Source organism: Corvus kubaryi, unplaced genomic scaffold (genome assembly GCF_017639235.1).
Source record: "Corvus kubaryi isolate FWS band 111438036 unplaced genomic scaffold, C.kubaryi_AGA036_p1.0 74, whole genome shotgun sequence".
Taxonomy (NCBI): domain Eukaryota; kingdom Metazoa; phylum Chordata; class Aves; order Passeriformes; family Corvidae; genus Corvus; species Corvus kubaryi.
The window spans coordinates 13629580-13649069 of record NW_024582061.1 but is presented as its reverse complement, the minus strand read 5'-3'; the positions used below and the strand labels follow the sequence as shown (position 1 = coordinate 13649069).

The window sequence follows — 19490 nt, the reverse complement described above, 5'->3', positions numbered from 1 at the left end:
AATTTTGGGACCAAGTACTTCTTAGGAAACACAAGTATAGATAGTTGTCACTGCAAATTTCTAGTCAGGAATAAAAAAAAAGCCAAAACAGAACAGTTTAGTCATTTGGTCTGGGGGAAGACTGCCACATTGGTGTGGGATTTTTTGTATAGGGATTCAAACTCCCACAGCGGACATGTGAAATCACAGTCCCTGGGTAGTGTGTCTATGAACCTTTCCCTTTCAGAAACCATGGACTTGCATCCTCTGGGTGTCTAAACTGATGGGATGACAGCACAGTTGCTTTACAGAGGATACTGTGATACAAGGCAGACTCTCCCTTTTCCTCCTGATCTGCTTGTCTTGTCACTCCCTTCTCCAAAACAGCTTCATTCTTTTCTCACTTACTGCATTTAGGGAAGAGGCAAAGTGTTTGATGTGCTGCAGTATCACTTTGCCTGGACAGAAATCTCTGCATCCACTGAGATGGTAATGACCATTCACAAGGGAAATACTGTATTGTGGGCTGAGGATGGAGGTGCAACAATAAAATGGGAATGCCATGGCTTAGGGGGAGGAGGACAAGAGGGGTGGAATGGGAAATACAAGAGGGTAACCTAAGGTCTCCTTTTCAGGAGTGACAGACAGATTCTGGTTTCTTTACCCACCTCTCTGATAAAAGCCTGACGGTGGGGGTGAAGTCTGTGACACCGGAGCCTGCACACCCTTGTTGTTTTACTAAATTATTCATTCCTGTTCCTGTGATAATATAGTTATAAGGAGGAGCCTAATTGAATTTACTGTCTGGCATTGGCCAATAGGGCGATAAGGATCCGGCAGAATGGGATGACGGTGAATCCTGCTGGTGTGCTGTGAATGTGAAGCAGGACGGACTGGCAGTTTGTGTGCAGGAGGGAAAGCGAATCAGTCCAGGGCCCCTGGATTAGCAGAATAAAGAAAGGAAAGGTAAGGGAGCGGGAGGGAATGGGATTTGCCTGAATCCTGTACTGACCCTGTGCTGAAAAGATGTTTTTGTTTGTAGGAAAGCACTCTGCAGGCAATGTTTTCCTGCGGGGTTTGGAGGGAACAGGAATGCATGTGGTGGCACTTGCTCAGTGCATGTAGGCTGTGCCTTTGTCTTTATACGTGCTGCAGGGCTATATAACGCTGCATGTTCACTGAGTGTGTCTGTACAGAGATTCCTGTGGTTTGTGGGATCCAGCAGCAGCATATGGAGCCTGTGCAGCATAAATGTAACGAGGGGAGTCCAGAGGGAGGAATTACCTCATGGGCAGAGTGGGGGAAACAGTAGTGCTTTCTGGTTTGATTGGAAATGAAAACGCCGAGGCTCTTAGTGAGCTGTTTGCAAACAAAACAGAGCAAGTGTGTGTGCATCTGTCCGTGTATGTACTGGATCTGCAGTGAGATGTTAAAATGGGAAAGAGGAGATCAGACTGGAGTGTTAGGCATCACAGGTGGAGATAAATTGCAGGCAATCTGTGTAATCAGATTCTTCAACATGGAGAATGCAAGTGAGTACGAAAGTGGATTAATCCTATCTGCTGAGCTGGCTACACCTGGAAAGGGGGAGATGGGCTGGGAATCAGGACAGGTAATGTGACTGGTTAGAGAAATTGATGCTCAAACCATCCTGCCTGCTGTGCCTGCTGCTAAAGTGGTAGCTTATTGAGTTTCTTCCACAGATTTGTTATTTCCCTTTCAGTGATGCAAAGAAAAGGTGAGCACCTCTGAGGATCAGGTTAGAGCCCACAAATTAGTGTTACCTGGAAGAACAGGACCACATCAAGCAAATTAGCCTTTGCCCTTCCTTTTGTTTCACTGCCTTTGCTCTGATAGCAAGTGACTGCTGAACAGACAGGGCAGATGGGGGAAGATGGATTACAAATGTGGCAAGTGGCGTTAAGCCATGCAGACAGCGAATGTCGTTTGCAGTGATGATGTTATAATCACACTTCTTCAGCTTACATCTTTGCAAGCCTGTAAGACAAGGCTGTCCCGAACTGGGATAACCTTATCCCAGTCACTAACTGGAGCAGGAATCACAGCTCACTGTGTAAGGCACTAAAATTTTTAGCTGTTTCTCATAGGGTTTCACCCCCTCATTCTTTTCAAGCTGGGATCCAGAGGAAAGTGTTGTTGAGACAAAGACGTTGCTCACCTGTGGATATCTCATCTCTGTTGGAAACTCATTCTCATGGTGAGTGTGGGGGGAGATACACTTTTTCTGCTTGCTCAGAAAGCAACAGCCAGAGGCTCACTCCTAAAAGAGAAATAAGGCAGAAAGCCCCATAGGAAGAAGCAGCAAAATGGCTTATTTGGGATTAGCCAAACCGTTTTGCCCATATAAGTTCTCCTTCCTCTGTGACACCAAATTTCTTACATCAGGGGTCAGGTTTTCTCTACCCAAACTTCTTTCCTTCCTGTGGTTTTCTCACGTGGCCTGAAGATGAAGAAAATGACTGATATGCCCATCAGAGAGCACCTCCTTGCTCATGTCTATGCTCTGCCCATGGCATCTCCTGGAGCCTGAGTTGTGCTCCTCAGTGGTGGGCTGAGTCTGACCCCCTCTGTCTCACAGCTTGTGCATGCACCCCAAGTGAGACCAAAGGGATACTCACTTGGTAAAAGTAGGAAAAGGTTCCGCCTTGCAGAGGATGTTTGCATTTGGTGATAAAAAAAGGCAATGTGTTGCAGATTCCCATAGGATAGATGCAGGCTCTCCTCATCTCACCTGGAATAGCTGACTAAAAAATGGATCTAACACAGGGCATATGGTCATAGTTGACCATATAGTTTGACTCCAGCTTTCAAAGCACCCACAGCAACAGAGTGAGCTAAGAAATGAGGAAAACAAGCCTGGCCATCTGAGAATAAATTCCCCAGTATAGTAAAATTCTTTCCTTTTTCCCCAGAAACAGAGGAATGTTTAAATAACTTGCTTATTCACACACTGCAAAAAGCTGTACAGCTCCCAGGTGCAGAGCAGGAGGTTCTCCCTTTCTAAAGAGTGGGCAGATACTCATCACCCCTGGAGAGTCCCCCTCTCTGCACATCAAAGGAAGTCATCTTTGGGAGTCTTCCCTGGGAGGTGCACGCAGGGAATTGGCAGGAGAAGCATCTCTCTGACGCTGCAGCAGCAGCAGCCTGGTGTTGGCTTGCAGCAGTTACTGCTGGTTGGCTGCCTACATTGTTTGCTTCTACCCTCAGAGTCAACAGGGAGGCTCAGGAATGGGCAAAATGCCAGCGTATTCCCAGGGAAGCTGACGTCATTGCCAATTCACTGGTGCCAGACACCGTGCTGGAAACCTGAGGTCGCTTTTTGCCATTAATTGCTCAGATGATTAATTCATGCAATGATATCATTTTCTTGGGTGGAGGTTAGGAGGTTATGTACTCTAGTAATGAGAGGCGTGATGGGATGCAAAACTTGCGCTCCTCACTGATGTTAACACTGATTACAACAACCTGGTCACTGCGTGCTCCACATCATCCTTCCTCCTCCAGAAAGGGTACCTTTCTTCTTGGGTTTTTCAGAGGGGCTGAGGGGGAGGTGACATAGGATGTGTGAGCAAGTGTTCTTATGGGATTTGCAGTATTGCAAATTCTACACGAGAGGACTGAACCGTAATGCCCTTAACTTTCACAACTACTCTGCAACAAGGATTTTTGCTTTAATTATTTTAATGTTAACTATTTCATTTATGTCGTTTACATTGCACTTTCCAACAAGAAAAACAGTATTATCCTCATTAAAAATTAAAAAAAAAAAAAAGAAAAAGAGAAAGAAGTGAGTTTGTTTCCTATTGCACAGTGACTGGTGTGTTGTACCATGGTGTTCTCCCCTCAGATGGTCCTGCTCTGTCTATAGGGCTGTAGGATCAGTTTTTAGTTGGTATGGAAATTCCACAGAATGTCAGGTTTTGCAGTAAATATTCTAGGATATTTAATTCTTTTTGGATGTTTTTAGGCTAAAGATCCCCTTCCTGTCTCTCTAATAGCTAAGCAAATAAGCCTAGAATTCCCAGGTGGGCATTACAAAGAGCTGTCCTGGCCCAGAAACAATTAATAGCTGATAAAGTTGCAGCAACTCGATCTTATAATCTATTGGTAGGTGAAAGTGCTAACTTGAAATGTCAAACAAACCACCCAAGGCATTTTCAGAGCTGTTGTAAGAGCATTTTGTGCTCTTACAACAAGTAAGTTGATGTCACTGCTCAAGTGATGTCACTGCTCTGCCACATGTATCCCTCCCTCTCACTCATTCCAGTGTTGTTCTTCTCACTTCAGGCCTCTGTGGTTTTGGCTGATTTGTGTCCCCAGAGGTGTACAAAGCCCTGGATCATAATTTTTCAAACACACTTGGTAAGACCAAGTGGAAATCTTCCAATTTCTAAATAGGCCTTTTATTTATGGGATAAAATGGTTTCCTTTCTGTTTAAGCAGTGGGGAAGCCATGCTCTCTCTCCATTCTGGATAATTCTTCACTTCCTCCCATCCTTTGTGATTCGTTGTGATATTCTCCTACCTCATCTAGAGATTTGAAAATGTCAAGGAGCTTTTTTGAATGCTGATAAATAACAGAGATTTGATTAGCAACTGTAGCAGATCATTTACCAGTCCAGTACTGTAGACTCATATATATTTATAATGCAGTTATCAAGGAAAATGAAGTGATTATGCAGAACCAATGATGTCTGTATTAATGGCTATCAGATTCCAGACACTCATCTCTTGTCTGTTTAATGAGGAATAATTCTTCTGTGTCTGGGCAGATCAAAAGCTAAAGCAAGGGTGCATTTTGGCTCTGCTGCCTTTAGCAGATTACACTGGCCACAAGAAAGGTGGCCCAGGGCATGTGCTTGCAATTTAGACCCTGCCCATAAAGGGGAGAAAAACTAATGACAAGGCCTTGGAGAAGTAGGAGGAAGAGTCTGTGGTGTGGCCTTGGGGTAGAAATTATCTTTTGTCCTGGTGGCAGCCTTCCACTGCAAAGGGCTGAATTCTGCATTGCCAGCAGAGTGACAGGAAGGGGAAGAAAAGATTGTCTGCTTCTCAGGATGGTCTGTGATGAGCTGGCATGGGGAGAGGGGGAAAAACTGAATTGGATGGGGTAGGAAAGACCCTTTTTCTAGGTTTCCTGAAACTGGGAGTATTACCTTCATATCACATTGAGAGAGTAACTACAGTCGTTTTTAAAAGCACATTAAATTTTTCTCTAAATTATCAGACTGGGATATGTACAAGACAGAGAACTGCTGTGCTGTGTCATACTCCAGCCTGAAGAACACAAACAGCATTATTTTCCTGTGTGTCTGAAAAAGAAATCAGAGTCCATGTTAAAGGGAGGAAAAAGGTAGGACAAAGGTAGGGCTGAAGAGCCATGTGAAAAGCTGGACAAAATAAGAGAGAGGGGTGTGCCTTTCTTTGGAAGAAGGAAATTTTGGATTCTACCAAGCTATACGGGTTTTGGTTGATTTATTTCCTGCTTTCAGCATGAGCCAGAGCCAACACTTCTTCCCTGTATGCTTCAACTGGGAACTGTGGGAAAGCATTGGCTTCCTTGTTTCTTCTCATACACAGGAGCAAACATACACATACCAACTCATTTTAAAAGATGGCAAACAGTGTCTGCAGCCAGGTCTTCATGGCTTGAAATGGCTGTTTGCTGAGCTCCCTCGAGTTTAAAAAGTGTGCTACTTCAAGCCCTATGTTTTAATTTACAATTTAATGTTATGTATCATTGACAATGGCACAAGAGGGAAATAGTATTTTAACTTGCTGGTTCTAGCCCTTTAAAACCACAAAGCCATTTAAGAAAAGATACTAATTGACCACTTTTTGGTAAAAGACATAGCTAAAGCCGCTCACATTATTTGTAGTCAAATAAGGAGTTTACTGATTCCCATCCAAGTGAATGGAGAAAGTCCCACTCCTCTGCGACTCAGGACTTCCAAGCCTGCTGGAAAAAACCAGCCAGAAATGCTTACATCATCCATTTTATGTAGCCAATGCAAAATATTTTTAACCTAGAAGGACTGGTAGGCTTTCACCAGCACTAAATTAAGTTTATAAGCAAACACAAGCATATTTACGTAGAGCTATTAGAAAAGCAAAACCAATAGCAGCAGAACATTCAGCTCCATGATGATTCAGACCCTTAAAATCTGTTGTTTAAAATATAGTAACACTCCTTTTTTAGATAAAATGTATTATTTTTAATATAGGGTATTCTGGTCCTGTGTGGCTGTGTTCTTTTCTAAAATACAATGAACACATCCGTTATGCCATCATCTTTCTCCCCCACTTTTGTCTGTACTTCGCTGGGTTTACAGTAGGGCTGAACAGCCCTGTAGTGCACTGCAGCCCAGGAACATGTCAAAGACATTCTTGGCTGCAGAAACACTTTTTCCTGACTGCAGAGCAAGCTGATAAACTCCAGAGGACGATGCTAGAAAATACAGCTCCTTCTTGGAGAAGGAAAATCAGGAGTTTTCTCATCCAACTTACCAGCACAGCGCAGTTGTTTATAACCACTGCTGTGACAGTGAACAATAAAATGGAAATCTGGGATAAAGAATGATCATATGGTGCCAGAGGTGATGGTACCATGAGTCACCACACACACTTCTGATGCACTGTGCCCATCACTGGCAGCTGCCGGGGGCTGTGGACACAGCATGTGGGCAGGGAAACACACTTGGCACACGGCTGTTTGCTGAAGTGGGCTTGACAAAACCTAACGATGTGACAAGCTAGGAAGCATTTATTCTTTTTTTAGCCCCAAAGTTTTTTGGTTTGCTGCTTAAAGATGAGATTCAGTGCTGGTATTTCCCTTTATGTGCGCTAAAGCATTGATTGCACTTTGGAAAGACAGACGGGTTGGATGAAACACTGCGCTCCCTCCAGCAGCTCAAGGCTGCTGTATTTAGCTTGATGCTTCTATCTAAAATAGGCCTGTGTGTATTTAGTTATCTTTTGAGCAGGCTTTCTTACTTCAGCAGCCTTGTGAAGTTTCTTTTAGCAGGAGAGAGAGGAGTAGGCGAGCTAGGGGGTCGCTGCTTTGTAATAAAACTGAAAGAGGCTGACAGGAATTCACACGAAGGTTACCTTGGTTTACTCTGGGCAACCTTAATAATTCAGCAGAGCCTTTCAGTCAGGGCTTCCCACACTGTTCCCCACAGGGTCAGTTTCGCTTATGAGAGTTTCTTGAGGCCATTCAAGGCACCAGCTACTGAGAAACACAAGGCATAGGAGAGGATGGTGCCTGTCAAGAGCTAGAGCTGAGAGTTCCTATTAATGTGCAGGGAGGCTTTTCCAGGGAAGATTCTTTGATGTCTCTGACTCTTGGTCACAGTTCACGGGCCTCTGGCTTTACATGTCATGCTTCTTTCTTGAAGGGAAGTGCCACCTCTTTCTTTTGCTGAGCCCCGTGGTCAGACTGTCCCCTCCTTAGGCTGACCCTCAGAGCAGAACAGTGCATGTAGCCACCCAGGGCAGACTCAGACCTTGTGAAGTCACAGCTGACATCTCCCACAAAAGTCATGCCGGACGTGCAAGATCGTCTGCCTTCCACCATCTTCAGGAAGGCAGAGGGATCACTTCTAAATCCCAAAGATTTTTTTTTATTTCAGAGAGAATCCTTTAGAAATTGATGAGAATTTTGCTGGAGCTAGAAGGGAAGGAATTGACTCTGCTTTCTGAGATAGTTTCCGGTTAAATAAGTAGCATTGCTACAGTTTTTCCGTAGGCCCTGTTCCACTAATGGAAGCAATAGCTGATTGCTTCACACAGTGCTGTAAGACCAGTATATTTTCCAAGAACAGAGTAGGTGGTGAAGAATAAATAGACTCTTTAGCTGTCTAAATTACTAAGTGCATGTTTTCATGTTTAGTGATAGGGCATCAAAGGCTATGGGTGGGTAAGGAAAACCCTGATTTTTTAAAGAGAGCACAGCACATGCCTATTTCATGGTATGGGCAGGGGTAGCACCTGGTGGGGGAGGTGAAATAATAATAATAGAACCATTGCTTGTCTTGGGTTGGAAGAGACCTTTAAAGATCACCTAGTTCTAACTCCCCCACACCATGGGCAGGGACACCTTCTGCTAGGTCAGGTTGCTCAGGGTCCTATTCAATAATCATCAGAAATAACTAACAAACCAGCTGCCATCTCCTGCACTGCTTGGCGATATTTCTTATCCAAATTTCAGGGCAAAATCAGCTCAGGTAGGATTGCTGCCAGGCACTGCCTAGCCCTGCAGATGATGCACTGTCAGCAGCTGCTGCTCAAGATCTAGCTGCCCAGGAGAGAGCTTCTGGTTTGCAGCATGAACATCTGAGCTCTCCTGGGATGCTTAAGCAAGTGTCATGTGGTCATGCAGTCCTCGCTGAAGTTGGGAGAAAACACTGTTTTCTTCACTCAGGCTTTTAGGGAACTGTTGCTTTGCTCTTGCTGCAGGGACTTTGGCTTAGCTACACAACTGGTTTGGACCAGCTGGTGAGTATTTACAAACTAGCCTTGGAGTTGTTTTTTCAATCAGAAATTATAAACTCATGACGGGAGGAGATGGGAGAAACTACACAAGCTGCAGTAGTGGGAGGACAAGCTCAGTAATCCTACTCTTCAAATTCATTTGATTTTTACAAGTGCTATGCAGTGCTTTAGTGCTAATTGAAGAGATCCAAAGCAATTATCCTCTTTCAGAAATGAGACACTAACGATGGAGAGCTGAAGCAAGACAAGAGCAAGTGATTAAGCTGATGATAGTGAAGGACTTCTATACATTTGTTATCATGCAGTTTACATTATTTGTGTTTGCAATTTGGCCCTCTCTTGTCCTGGTTTTACATTTTTATTCCAATATGAAGAGATTTAACCAGGGTTTCTTATGCAACTCTTAGGAAAACACATGTGGATGTGCAGGGCCCGCCAGGAACATGTGAAGGTGATTCAATACTTTGATGAAGTTCAGTGATGATACCAGATTTTATAACCCCATCATTGGGACATGTTTGGTTACTGTTTTTGCACTGAAGTAGATAAGAAAGGGGACAGAACTCCTTGTGTCTAACCTGGCTTACTTATAAAAGATCATTCATACACTACTTTTGTACACATTATCTTCTTCTGGGCATCAACAACTTTTTTTTGCTGTAATCAGCTCTGAAAGTGGGCTCCAGTGAGATTAGCAGTACTCACTTGAGTGGAGAGCTCTGTGTATCCTTCTATGTTAACAAGTAATAGGTTTTTCAGGTAGATTTAATTTTGAACAGTTGCTGTACTTACACTGTCTATTACTGAACACCTCTGCAATCTGTATTTATATCACTGCACAGATCAGTCTCTCTCAAACGTGACCCAATGTAGCCTTTCCATGCTTTGTTTATATAGTTAGTGACTTGCTTAAAGTCCTTTAGAAATAAACAGAGAAAGGAACTGGTCTTTCGGTCCACAAAACCCAAAGGTTAGTTTTCCTTTGTGTGCAGTCTTGAGTAATGTTTCATGTGTTTTAGAGAACTGACTGCTGTACTGCAACATGCAGGAATATCAGCTCTACCCTTCCACTCAAACCTGTGGAAAACACTGCATATGCGTCAGCACAGGCAGATTTTGACTCGTCATCTTAAGAGGAAGAGGCCAGGGTGAGTGCCTCTGCAAAGCTGCAGGGAATAAACACTTCCTCAGCCTGCTTTATTTAACAGCTGTCCATCCATGCCAGCCACCGAAATCTTGAAGCTAGGAAGTCATACTCTGGAGTTTGGTTTGGTTTGGGTTTTTAACCAGTTCTGTGCCTCCATAGTGATGACAAAGAGATGCAGTTGTTATCAGGTGGCAAGAAAGTTTCAAACTTTCTGACCTTTATGATCCTGAGAGCACAAGCACTCTGTCAGGGCAAGAGCTGGAAATAAACCTAGCAGAGCAAGGCAGCCCTCCAGCTGTTATTCAGATCTCTGTGCAGTTTGTTTTGGATTCTTCAGCTGATCTTGCAGTCTACTCTTGGGCACATCTTTTTGTTCTGTAAGTGCATATCCAGAGTAAAAGTGGCTTTTGTCTGTAAGCTTCAGTCATGTGGGACAGCACTACTTAGGTCTGACAATACATTTGTATACTGTCCTGGAGGGAGTAGGAATACTTTGCAATGCTGCTTCTATCATTACCTGTATCATTGTGTAAATACCCAAGTAGTGACTGCCCCCCTGTCCCGCTAGTCAGGACACAGATGTGGAAAGGAGTGCTCCAGTGTGGCTCTCAGATAACATCTCTGTGAGGTTTTTAGGATGTCCCCATTTCTGCTCTGCCTGCTGCAATGCTTGTGCTCTCTGTAACCACTTATTCACACCATGCTTGTGTGTGTACCCAGCAAGAGCTCACATCAATACGTGCGGCTTGAGCTCCTCTCGCAGCACTCTGCTGAGGCTGCCCAGCTGCAGAGCTGCTACATGCTCCTCTTCTCCTCTTCTCCTTCCTTCTCTCTTTTCCTTGAGAAAGAACTTCTCAAAGCACAGAAGGAGAACCTAAAATAGCTGTGCAGATTCATCCTTCGTGTTCCCTGTTACAAAACTTTTCTGAGTGCCACCTTTTTCCTCCAAGAATGCTTTTTCATTTTTTCCCCCACTCATGGTGGCTACATACTCTCCAGGTCTTGAAAGGTTTAGTGGTCGGTTTCCTAAATAAGGCTGACCACTTCTGTAACCCTTGAAAGCTTTGTAATTCAGCTATTGATCAGCAGGGGAAGCAGAGCTCTCGAAGCTGCCCATGCTGGGCTCAGAGGTGCAGCATGGAGGTGTATCAGCTGAGCCTTGCAATATCTCTGCACTCTGAAAAATACAGCTTGTCTTCTGAAATGGGAAACCGAGGCACTGACACTGCGTGACCTTTCCCCAGACTGATGGCAGAAGACTCTGTTAAAATCATGCTGTGCTTTATTTCCATCTCTGGGCACAGCCCACTAGCCTGATCTCTGAGAACTTTGTCTGGGTCCAGGATCTAATCCAGTTCCCACACTCACATATTGTATGTTCTGATGCTTTTTTGTCAAAGCCTAGTATCCCATGTTTGGAGCCAGTTATGGAGGGCTCCTACACCATACAACTTCAGTACAAAGACTGGATAGGCAAGCAGGCAGAACTGGGAGAGAAGACAACTAGATAAAGGAGGGTTAGTGAAATAAGGTGGTGATATAATTTATCACTAGCTTTTTAAAAGCTACTTTCTGATTTTAGAAGTGCACCTCTGGTGATGCAACTCTTTGTCAACACAGTGTCCCTACAGAGACAACATAAATTCATAAATGGCATTCAAAACCTATCCAGATCCTTTATTATAAGGGAGCTAAGCACCTACCCCCTGACTGTCCTGCAGAGCTTCTTGTGGGCCCCACAAATACATTTGGCTTGCATCTCCAGCCTGCAGCCATGCTAGAGCAGGATCTTATGGACATTTATGAGGTTGCAGCAGGAAAGCAGGCACTAGCAAGGTCACGAAGACTGGAGTGCTCAGTCCAGCTCTAGGATAGGGGATTGTACACTTACTGGGGTGAGAAGTGTGTGGATACATGGTGGGAGCAAAAGGGACATGTTCCTCAAGCCCACACATCTTTTCATGTGTCTCCATGTGATGAATACTAAAGATGCAAAAAAGTGAAGAAAAACATCTCCCACATAAGTTCAGCATGGTTTGAGTTGGCTATCACAGAGCTTGAGACAGACCCCTGCAGTGCTCCAGTTGAAGGTCTACCAATCCTCATTTTCTCTGTCTCTTTGGCAGGAATAGTCCAGCCAGTCAATCTCCCACCACTTCTACATCACGTGAAAGAATTGGCATCAAGCTGTCTTACAGCTGTGTCAGAAATCTTGTCAATCATGCCCAGAGTGCAGTAAAACATTGTCTTTCTCTTCCATCATCAAACTAAATCAGTAAGCGAGCTCAAATTCTTGGCTTAGTATTTTTTGCTACATGAGGTGGGCAAGTATGGTTAGAAAGCAAATGAACTACACAAAGGCAAATTACAGGTCTTATTTCTCCAGGTATCTGCTGTTCACACCATCAGGTTAAGTAAATCTCAAGTACATGATAAGGGGTTCCTTGCCATATGGGGAAAATCTGGGAAACTGGAATATGGTGGTGCCTGGAATGATGCAAGGGGAAGAAATGAGGCAGATGCAAATGGCAGAAAAGCTTAGATGGAATATATTAGTATTGCAGAGGGTTTAGAGGATTTTAGATATTTGAAGGAAGACTTTTTAACCCCTAGAAGCACAGAACATTTGGGAAAGAAATTGAATTTTTTTGGCATCTTAAAATGAATTAGAAGCGTAGATGCAAGAATTATGAAGTTGTGTTTGAAGATTTGTTATTTGGAAATATGCAACAGATTTTTGTCTTATAAACATATCAAAAGTAATATAATTTGTGCTCCAAACAGAAGATCCTTCTTATCATTATCAGTTAACTAATAATTATCTATTTCATGTATATGATAATCTCTTACTTAATTGTTTCTTCCTGTTTCACAGCCTGTAGCACTTTTTTTTCCCACAGCATATCTAGTTTACTCTATGGTAATGAAATATTTTGTTTACAAGCATTTTTAATAATCAGTCTATTGTGGCAGAACTGGAATAGAATAGAAAGAAAATGGCACAGAAATGAGGAGGTGTTTGTGATCACAATCAAGACATGAGCCCCATTAGCACTGGGCAAGCTGCTGCAGTTTCCTCTGAGACTCTGGGAGTTGTCAGTCCCTGAGGCACCTCTTATCTGGATAAGCCCTAATGCATATTGGCAGGCCCTACATATTAAATACACCCAGCTTCTTGATTTTATTCAGATCAGCACTCTTCAAAGCAGCACGCCTCTCAGCTGAAGGAAATCCCTGCTCTATTAATGGCGTGTCTGGTGCCACTTTCACTCTTATCACCATGAAATCAGGACTTGTACAGTTGCTGCAGGACGCTTGGAGCATGTCTCACAACACACAACATGAACTGCATCAGATCCAAGACTGGGAAGGAAAAAGACAGGGCCTTCCGAGCCCTGATTGCTTCCTTCTTGCAAGTTCATCTACTTAATACGCAGAGCATTTACCTCTACAAATTCTCTGGTTTGTACTGCTGTCTCCAGCTTTCCTTTACTACCACTGTGAGGAGCCACTTTGGCATGTGTGTAACTATCAGCCTTAATGGAATCATTAGTGTCGCTATTGCTTGGGGTAGGAATGACCACCGTACTCTTGGGAAACAAGAAATGGAGCCAGGATGCAAACTCAACTGACTTTCAGATGGAGATGGCTCTGTGGCAGTCAAGGATTAGACACACTGCCTGCTCCAGTTGAGCTGGGTCTGGCTTTGATGATAAGCAATTATTGATGTTGAACAGAGGCCATGAAAGGCTTCCATAAGCTCATTGACAAGAGCCTATTACCACTGAGACAGCACCACAGCTATTAGGTGCCAGTAGGATTTCCAAAGTGAGACTAAAATGAGGAAGTAATACATTGTTTCCAAGAAGTAGCACATCGTAATTTGTTCTTGGGGGATATTAAAGCCAGAGAGTATTATCATAATAGTCAGATTTATTTTTCACTAGAAAATTTTTCACTATTGTTCATGGCTTTGGTCATCTTCCCTTGCAATCTACGTGAAAGTCTGATGATCTTACAGCAACATTTTGTCACTTCAGATTGTTTTTCCCCATCTTCTTTTCCTCACTTGCCATTATGAAATTATAGGTAAAAGAGGAAGCAGACTAATTCATTAGCTGTGCAAATGAGGGTGTAGCTCTTGGGAAGTGGTCCCATCTGCACTTGGTTTGATATGCACACCCCCACTATCTTCAGGAGATAAGGCAACCCCCCTACCACAAAACTGATACGTAGGAAGCCCTGGCAGCTTTGCGAAAGGAAGATACAAATAAGATTTGTGAAACCCAGACTTCCAGTTAAATAGCCACCCAAGCAAGCAGAGAGGATTTTTTTAAGCTCTACAGGAATGCAGCAATAAGAGGATGGAATTATTGCACCTTTATATGTTTCAGTGGCTTAATGAAGCATGTTGAACATTGTGATTATCTTCTGACAAAGAGATGTCCTGCCATCTCTGACAATCTCTCTGTTTGAACAGAGAAATCGAATGCTCAAGAGACTGACTTCTTGTGAAAATCCACGGCAGGGTGGGTGGAACTAGATGATCTTTAAGATCCTTTCCAGCCCAGGCCATTCTCTGATTCTGGTGATCTGCTGTCTAACACATAGCAGGAGGCTTGGGCTCTGTGTAGGATTATTGTCCTGATAACTGTTTCTGCTCCCCTGCCCTGGCACTCCCTCCAGCTGCAGGCCCCTGACTTCTTGCAACTGCCACAAAAGACACCCTATGGCTCTGCTGGTGTCAGTGGAATTTGTGCTGTAGTTTTACATACTCTGGAAAATTTAAACCAGCGTCTACATTAGGGCTGTGTCCTGTTGCTGGTGTTTGGGAAAGCTGTCTGCAAACTGAAAACCAGCATGGAAACTCTGCTTCCCTCTGTTCTTTCGGCTGGCATACAGTCTTTTCAACTCTTATGCTTTTTGTAGGTGCTTCAGGTTTACAAAACGTGGAATATTTGGTGGGGTATCCTTTTCCTTTTCTTATTCTAACCCGTATTTTTGTAATTTCCTGATTTATGGAATTTCAGCTGTTGCTGAAAAATACCAAGAAATGTTTAAACATGTGAACCTCTTGAATCCAGGACTGTAGCAATTGAATCAAAAATCTAACAAAAATTCTAATCAATTTCAGAACAATTTGCTTTATTTTATTTTCCATTCTTCCCAAGAAATGCCAAGTTATGCCAAGCTTAGGAATGCTGAAGCCATTCAGGGTGAAACACTGAAAGCTTGACAGTAATAAATAATCTCTTGCTTTCCTCTTTTTCAAAATGTACTAGAAATGTGGGAAATACACTTTTTAAAAATATGCTCTATGTGGAAAGCCGTCCAGCTGGATTTTGAGTTTCCTAATACAGCTGCCCCTCCGCAGAAACTGACTCCCACGTTATGTCAGTATGCCTGAAGGCAGACAGGGATCCATGTGAATGTATTAAAACTTGAATGCATGCTGAAGGCTGTCTGCAAAATGCATGTGAGGGGTGTAAGTCAATGGTTGTTGCCAGGTGAGGAGCATCCCCTCACCTTCCCACCCACCATGGGGCAGAAGGAAGTGTGCAGTCCCTTATGGTGAGGTGGGGGGATAATCCCTCCGCATTGTTTTTCCATCCTGCTGCCCCCAGCATTGCTCTGTTGAGGCTGTCATGAGCAGCAATCAGATGCAGGCTGGCATGGCCGTGTCAGTTCATTACCTGACAGCATGAGATAACAAGCTCAGGGGAAATCTAAGCACAGTTAATCGCTATCAGCCAGCTGAGCTGGGTTCCCTCCGGACGCTACCACACATCAGAAAATAACCCCACAAGAGGTTTAAGTGAACATTTTGTTCTTGTTTTCTAACACATGTCAACAGGTTTTCTGAGATAACTTGCATCTCCGTGGAGTATATCCTTGAGAGAGAGAAGGTAGGTGCCTGGCTGCTGTCAGTGTGCTGAGTGAGTAGATTGCGTATCCTCCCTTGCTCTTCCAAAAATATCAGCCGGGAAGTTTAACTGCATGTTAGTAAGGGGCTGACAGTGCCAGCCTCTTGACTGTTGTTTTCAAGGTCAGCTCTAATTGACCTTCCTCTTGCCTCATTTAGTTGCTCACATTATTCCCTTCTGATTCCCTGATGGTGCTCACATTGTTGGGATTTCTGTGTGTTCCCGCATTGTCTTCTGGTTAAGCTGATTCCTCCTTACTTCCTCCCTTTCTGCTTGTGCCTTCTCCTCCTCCTCCTCTCCCCATCTCTCTTGCCTGCTCTCTTTCCTCAGGACTCACTCATTCTCCTGTGCTTTTCCTCACCCCGCAGTACAGACCAGATCCCCAGCCTGCAGCTCCATGGTCCCAATGCTGTTTTCCCAGCTAGCTTTCAGGAGCAGCTGTTTCACTCAGCAGCAGATGACTCCTGCACTGTGAGAAGCAGCTGCTTGTCTTGCAACTTGAGGAACTCCACAGGAGCTGTTGCCTGGTCTGGAAGCAGCCCATGGGCTGTATTTCCAGCTGTGCAGGGAGCTCCCTTCCTGCAGGCAAGTTTGTGCCTGGCACTGCATTAAGTAGGTGATGAGTCTCCATGTGAGCCAAAGGAACACTGGTGTACACAGGGAGCGTACAGCTTGATGGTGTAGAGCCAGCAGCTCTCCTGCCTGTGGCTCTGGAGCGACAAAATACCACTCAGCAGATCTGTCTTGCTTCTGATGGAGGTGTAGGCTCCTGGCTTTGTTAAATTTGCAGCCAGGCTCACTTGCTATGGTAGGATCTGTACGTGCACTGGGTGGATGCTGTGCTGCACGAAAGCTACAGAGCCAGATTTGGCCTGACAGGCTGAGCCCTCAGGAAGTCCACAGAGAGTTTCAAGCAGTAAGAAAATGAGGTCCTAACCTACTCAGCCTGTGCCTGGATGAAAACGCCTACTTCTGAAAGTTAAATAACAGTGAGTGATGCAGAAGCAGAATATGAGGTTTTCCAGTGAGCAAAGCAGGGCAAACTGCTGGCAGAAAACCTGCTGGTAGTTTGCACTACTCCCATTGCAGAGATGATCTCCTCTGTGGCAACACTAATGGCAGCTGGCAAATCAATCCAGCGAAGCCACCAACAACTTCATTAAAAAAAAAAAAAATATATATATATATATAAAATCTATTTTAATTACGTTAGCCAGATAATTAGAAAAATGTATGTAATGAGCAGAGGACAGTCTGTGCCGTCACTCCGAGATACCCAAAGCTGAAGGTCCTGACAGGAACCCCAGAGTGGAGCCAGGCATTACTCTCTGCTGCAGCAGTGTCGTCCTGTTTGATTTCAACCTCTGCGTGCTTTGCCAGAGGGAGATTTCCCTGTGACATCAGTGCTTAGGTTTCCTCTCCCTCCTTCCCAAGCCAACGGCATGCAGCCCAGTCTTAGCAGATAGTGGAGGCTGTGCCAGCCACAGAGGGAAAGGCCAGACTAAGTGCCACATCCCAAACTCTCTAGACAAGAGAACTTTGCCAGCTCCCAGCATCTCCTGGGCAACATCATCTACTACAAAATCCCTGGTGGAAAAAAATGACAGGTCACTGCAAATATTGTTGTTTAAAAGGCTCCAGGAGGAGAGTGGTCATGGCCTTGCACTAAGTATGATAAATTATTTAGTGTGAGCACTGACCACAATTTGGGAAGCCCCGCGGCAGAGGAAACCTGTGTGCCTTCCATGCACGTCATGGGATACTTTGGCCCTACCCAGCCTTGGGACACCCTAGCTCATGAGTGTCCATGCTGTTCTTCCCTCACTGCAGGGCACAGCAGAGACATTTGCCCATTTATTTACTTGCTGGTGCTTTGCAAGGTACCCATGTTCATTTGGAGAGTGCAAATCTCTCAGAGGAGGAAGCAGCTATGCAAGCACCTGGCAGTGGGGGAGAAACACCTTCACGAACATGCAAGTCCTTATGGACCCTGTCCCAAGGATAGTGGCTGGTGACAAGAGCCTTGTCCAGCCTCTATGGCTGGGGGCAGGTTCCCTCCCGTGGCTAAGAGCTGCCACAGCAGGAACCAGCAGCTCTGTGATGTTGTGCAAGTCGTGCAAAGAGCAGGTGTCTTGTGCTACAGATGCTTCTCCCAAGCCCAGTATCAAATTTATGCCCTACATCTTGCCAGTTAACACCAAGGCCTACAAAAGAGTACACGCCTAACTGCTGTACACAGTAATGGAATACTCATTTGGACCCCTTCTGATAGTAGACAAATCTCTGGGATGCTCTTCTTTAACCAGGACTGCACCTATTCTTGAGTGAACTGTCACTCAAGGGAGGGGATTTTTCTTTTTTGTGTTATGCAAGGAGAAAGCACAGGTTCCTGAGCAGAGGACAGTGCAGCACATTTTTACCCAGTCTGTGGTATATAAACCCCCTAAAACCTTTGTAGGCTGTATCACCCAGGTCATCCTGGACAGGTAACAGTGGACGGCTCTGTGCTGGCCCTCACCGTTCCTGCAGTAGGACAAGTGTTGTGTGGGTGTCTATATGAGGTGAGTAGCAAGCTCATAGTTCATGGGCACTCTCCATTACCTGCTTTTTGGAACAATTGCTGCAGAACCAGTCAGTGCTACTAAAGTGCTCCCTGGTGTGTGTCTGCTGACGTTGTGCAGTCACCGGGTGCGCCAGGAGCAGGCGGGAAGTCAGCACAATACCCCGAGATACGTTATCGACTGTAAATGTGGCAGGAAGTCATTAAAGATTTCCTGAGCCGTTCCCTGGGAAAAGACCACCTCCAGGCTCCAGCAAAGCCAGAGGACTTGCACTGCCAGGGCTTAGAAATCAAAAGAAAAATTACTCTAATGAGCCAATGTCAGCAGCTCCAGCAGGGAGCCCTGTGCTCCAGATGGATCCTATGCCCATGGAGTCGGGGTGGTGATGGATGATGAGATCTGGGGACGTGTGCCAAGGGGCTCTTTGTAGCTTGCTCATCTGAGCCTCCCTAAGGGTTTGGGGGCTACGAGAGGTACGAACATGGACAGTCTGAATCCTTTGTGTGTAAAGTTTTGTAAATCCCTGTAGGTGAAAAATGAGAGCTTATTTTAAGAAAGCTGTTTGGTTGCACCATGAGCTCTCACCCACAGCTCCAGGAGGGAGATTCACAATGAGCTCTCTTAGACAACTGGGAAAAGACAGTTTTCTGCCATCAGGAGGCAATCAGAGTTTGGGACAAGAGGGTGAGAAGTAAGGGAGACAGAACCAGGTGAAGGCAAGCAGCTCCAGTATTTGTAGGGGGTCATTCAAAGAGACTTGAAGTCGGTCGGGCATAATTTAAACAATGATACCAAGAATGCATGTGGCTCATCTCACTTGATGTATGGAATAACTCTCATTTTTGTTGCTGCAAATATGTATGTCTTGAAAAATATGTATGTTTTACCACCAATAATTTTGTTTTGGTTTTCCCCTAAATGTCACCAACCAAGACTTAAAGGTTGTCTTAGCAGATAAAAATTTCTTGGGAAATCACTGTGGAAGTCTGTTTTCTGGGATGTCCTAGAGGTGAAAATTTTTTAAACCATGAGATTATTTAACTGCTGAAATACTTAGTATTCTGGGTAAAAACAAAGTCATCACACCATGGTCAAGGGAGAAGAGTCAAATACTTATATTTTGCAATGTTCATTTTCTCACTTGAAGAGATGAACAGAATAAAGAGATCTTTCTTATTAAAACAAAGTAAACAAACAAAAAACTCCCATAAACACCAACAAGAGAGGAAAAAATGCGTCAAGATTAGACAGCCAAGCTTCTAGCGTGGAATACTGCGTAGCAGCCAGCAGTCATTTCTTCTCTTGTTGATTAACATACCTGTCTAAGAGACCAAAAGGGGTTTTCTTATCTCAGTCTCACAGTAT

General features: G+C 44.3%; 1 protein-coding gene across 2 annotated transcripts in view; it reads left to right on the top strand.

Moving 5' to 3' along the window:
- Positions 1-815: 815 nt before the first annotated feature.
- The window catches only part of SYN3 (synapsin III), a 189228-nt gene continuing 170553 nt past the window's right edge, over positions 816-19490 (top strand). Inside the window, exons 1-2 of one of the 2 annotated variants that reach the window (XM_042050907.1) lie at positions 816-945; positions 15495-15546. The gene's annotated coding sequence lies outside the window, so the exon portion shown is untranslated. The remainder of the gene's footprint in view (positions 946-15494; positions 15547-19490) is intronic. The other variant, XM_042050906.1, reaches the window with a different exon arrangement.